Source organism: Solea solea, chromosome 7 (genome assembly GCF_958295425.1).
Source record: "Solea solea chromosome 7, fSolSol10.1, whole genome shotgun sequence".
NCBI lineage: Eukaryota > Metazoa > Chordata > Actinopteri > Pleuronectiformes > Soleidae > Solea > Solea solea.
The window spans coordinates 3298053-3302465 of record NC_081140.1 but is presented as its reverse complement, the minus strand read 5'-3'; the positions used below and the strand labels follow the sequence as shown (position 1 = coordinate 3302465).

The 4413-nt window shown below is 49.5% G+C and overlaps 1 pseudogene; it reads right to left on the bottom strand.

The window, feature by feature from the left end:
* Positions 1-1118: 1118 nt before the first annotated feature.
* LOC131462868 (uncharacterized) lies at positions 1119-4106 on the bottom strand (annotated as a pseudogene).
* Between the last annotated feature and the right edge of the window lie 307 nt (positions 4107-4413).

Below are 4413 nucleotides of genomic sequence, written 5' to 3'. Positions count from 1 at the left end.
AGTACTGTACATGGGGTATTGTGATGCCTGTGAACTTCTGGTTGCAAAAATCTCAACATTGCACTGGCCAGATTCAGTTCTGGAGGCAAACTATGGGTGACAGCAGGACCGGTTGCCACTTTCATGCATACACTCTGCCCATGCTCTCACAACAAGAGAGAGGCATACACCACTGAAGTAAAGACAAAAGCCAGAAGTTGGAAAGCGAGTTACAGGAAAACGGCAGAGAAAAGTGCATTCAAAATTCTCACTTCCACTGACAATGATGTTCCATTGTTTTAGGGGCCAAACAAAAGCAGGTGAGATGCATTGGTTAGGGATCGGAAAACATATAATGTTATCATAATAACAAGCACTCACAATGAGTTTTGTGGTACATTTCATTGTTCACAGGGAAAAACATAAATGGGGAAAATAAAATGTGAATGACTGTCTCACTGTCTCACTCCTCTGAATGTAATGAATTGTGTTGTGCTACAAGGGACACCCTGCATTTATTCAGTTATTCACGGCTGTGGATTTATTATGATTTACTCATCCTTTATAATCTGTTTTTCAAAATCTTCCTTTGGCTTCTCTCCTGAGGGGTTGCCACAGCAGATCATCTGCCTCATCTTGTCTTATCCCTTGTGTCCTCTTCTGATACACCAACTGTCCTCATGTCCTCCTTCACAACCGTGAACCTTCAGTGGTCTATCTTCAAAATCCTTTGTCCAATATAATCCCTATCTCTACGTGACCAAACCATCTCAACCTTGACTCTCTTACTTTATTTCCAAACTGTTCAAACTGAGCTGTCCCTCAAATATGCTCATTTCTAATCATATCTATTCTGGCCACTCCTTCTCTTTTATCTCCTATATCTTCAGCTCTGCCACCTCCAGTTTTTCACATAAATAATAACAAAAATATACATCCCATCTGTGATGCAAAATGTAATGTCCTTTCAAGCTGATTTAAATGATTGTAAAAATATTAGGATTAACAATTATTTTGGTCAGTCCTGTAATACACCTCATGGTGCAACCTGGACACATCATCAGTGATGCTCCCGGGGTCATATAGTGTTTCGGGTCTTCATCAGACACCCCCACCCGGGCGACCCAGCCGGGGGATGATCAGTCCCTCGACTTGTGTCCATGTAGCGCACTACGCCATGCCTCCCCCCTCTTCAACCAGAGCCAACGTAAAGCCTTCTCAGATGCTTCCAGGATGTTTTTGATGGCTCTTCGCCTGTGCAGTCCACAAATCCCAAGGAGCCCCAGGACCTGGTGTAAGGACTTGCCTGCAAAACCCCTGCAGCCCACCTCAATAGGCTCGCAGCGGGCCTTCCACCCATTCCTCCGGCACTCAGCCACAAGATTGGCGTACTTCGCCCTCTTCCTCTCCTGCGCTTCTTCCATTCTGTCTTCCTAGGGGACAGTTAGCTCAAGGAGCACCACCTGCTTGCTAGCTCCGGACATCAAGACCATGTCTGGCCGGAGTGTTGTGGCTGCGATGATGTCTGGGAATCGCAACTGTCTCCCTAGGTCAACCAGGAGTTGCCAGTCCCTTGCTGTTGTGAGCAGGCCCCCCTGGGTCTTATTGGAGGGTTGAGGTTTCTCCCCTGCACAGAAAAAGGTGATCATGCTCTTGGTTGGGTGTTGCCGCTTACTGGTGTTGATGCCAGTGCAGGTGGTGGATGCTATTGCCCGCAGGACCTGGTTGTGGCGCCAACGATACCTGCCATCTCCCAAGGCCTTCAAGCAACTGATGAGGATGTGTTCTCTCAGGTTAGCAGGACTTGGGAGGACATCATAAACTGATTTGACCAAGAACTTAAACTGGTGTGGCTCCGCTTTCCAGAGTTAGGTCCAGGTGATCTTACGGCCAGCTATGTGCTCCCACTTGGTCCAGGCTCCCTACTTGCTCATGCTCACCGATCTGCTGAAGCGAGCCCCCTACATCCCGGCGTGAATCTCCTCCTGGATAAGCTTTCGCCTTACCTTTCCTCTGGCTCTGCTGTAACATGGTTTTGGGTTTCTACCCAGCCCAGCCCGACCAATAGCCACGGTTCCGATCAGGGTGCTGTGCCACAGCCTCGCCTCTGCCCGCTCTACTGCATCCTGGGCACGCCACTTCCTTCCTGTTCTGACCTTCACACCTGCTGAAGCTACTTTTCCGTCAGCAGAATCTCTGTAGAGCAGGACTTCTCTAGTCCGGGAAACCTTGAACTCCTCTGCTAGACTGCTGAAAGGAAGCTGCAACTTGGTGTTGTGCCCAAACAAAGCAATGCTCCTTAGGCTCCGTGGCAGGCCCAGCCACCTGCGCAGGGAGGAGCTGATCTTGCTCTCAAAAGCCTCCACTGTGGTCATTGGGAAGTCATACATCAGCAGCGGCCAGAGGAGACTAGGCAGGATGCCATGCTGATAGATCCAGGCCTTGAACTTCCAAGGAAGTCCTGACTTGTCCACAGTTGAGAGCCACGTGTTGAGGTTATCGCTGGTAGCTTGACGTGCAGCGGTATCCTTCAGATCGCTGATGAAGAGCTTGCCCAGGCTCTTCACTGGCCTTTCTGACACAGTTGCAATTTTGGTGTGTCCCAGACTGAAGCAGAAGTGGTCAGTTACCTTTCCTTTCCTCAAGACTAAGGACCTGGACTTAGCGGGCTTGAAACTCATTCTTGCCCAACTAATGAGTCGATCAAGGCCTTGAAGGAGCTATCTGCATCCAGGCACTGATATTGTGGTTACCGTGAGATCATTCGTGAGCCGGATCTGGACAAAGGGCCTCTGCACTCTACTTTCGCAGACTTCACAAGCATATTCATGGCCAGTGCAAACAGGGACACAGAGATTGTACAGCCTGTAATGATGCCTTTCTCTAGACTATGCCAATCTGATGTTGAAGTGCCAGAGGACACCCTCAAAACTAAAGTTGTTGTAGTAGTCGAGGATGAGATTGCGGACCTTCTGCTCAGGTATCTGCTCAGGGACAATTCCACCAGCTTGTGTGCAATCGATCCGCAAGCATTGGCGAGGTCCAGCCACAGTACTGCCAAATCGCCTCTGCTCTCTCACGCCTCACGGATCAGCTGTGTTACCACACCAGTGTGTTCGATACACCTTGGAACTCCAGGTACTCCTCCCTTCTGGACCGAGTTGTCAATATAGGTGTATTCAGGAGAAATCCCATGAGGCGATTGGAAACAATCTTGAAGAAGGTCTTGCACTCAACACTAAGGAGGGAGATCGTCCGGAACTGCTCAATGTTCCTTGCGTTCTCCTCTTTGGGAATCCATACTCCCTCTGCGTACTTCCACTGCTGAGGTACCTTCCCTCATTTCCAGATCACTCTGATGATCTTCCAAAGACGCTTCAACAGGCGGGGAAACTGTTTGAAGACCTTGTAAGGAACTCCACTTGGGCCTGCTGTTGATGCTGGGCCTGGCAGATTTGATGACCTCTTTAACTTCCTTCAGGGTGGTTCACTGATGTTAAACAGGGTGCAGGGTTCTGGTGGGCATATGAGGGCTGCACAGTGGCTGATGTGGCGGTTGTGCTTCTTTGTGAATCCAAATGGATTTGCAATGAAAGCGCTGCACTTGCGAGCCTTCTCCCTGCCTTTCTTCCTGTGCCAGTCAGCACGTCGGCCAAGGCTGCCTTCTCATCATCGCTCGCCTTCCTGTACTGGTGCTTGAGTACCCTCAGCTCTTGTCTGAGTTGGGAAATCTTGATCTCTCGCCGATTTGGAATTGGTGCTGCAGTTGTAGTCTTGGTGGCGAGTTGTTCCTTGATGCCAAACCTGTCTGATGCAATGCTTATTATGAACATGCTCATTGTTTTGAGCCTCTGGTCCACATCACCCTTGGCTGTTGCTTCCAGGGCTGTATCAACATCTTCATCAAACTGTTGCCACTCTGACTCCTTGTTGGCAGCAGGCCACAATATCTGACGATGCTCTGACGGTCTTCTTTGGGGTTGCGCCTGTGGTGCTTGGAGGTTCTGGGCACTGAGGGGAGCGTCCAGGCCTGGATCCTCCTCCGTCTCATCAGGTGCCATACAGGGTACTGGCACTGTGCGTTGCGCCACGGGTTTACTTAGGCAGCCCATCTTGGTCTGATGTATCTTTAGACCTGTCAGGTTTTTGCAGACCTTGTCACATTTGAGACTGCACTTGTAGTCAATTGTCCATGCGCAGGGGTCGTTTCGAGAAAATCCGTCCGTTCGGGGCGCTCATTCTCCCCCCCCTCTCGGGCGCCCCTGGGGGTATATCTCTTTAGATAATTGTAAATAATTAATAATAATTGTAAAATAAAAATGTCTTTGCCGTGCCTCGTATTGGCTACAGCTGTCACAGGATTTGATACTGCTTTAATCACCACCACTGCAGTTAACGTACAGCTGCATGGTCACTTCTCATTTTCCCTAATTG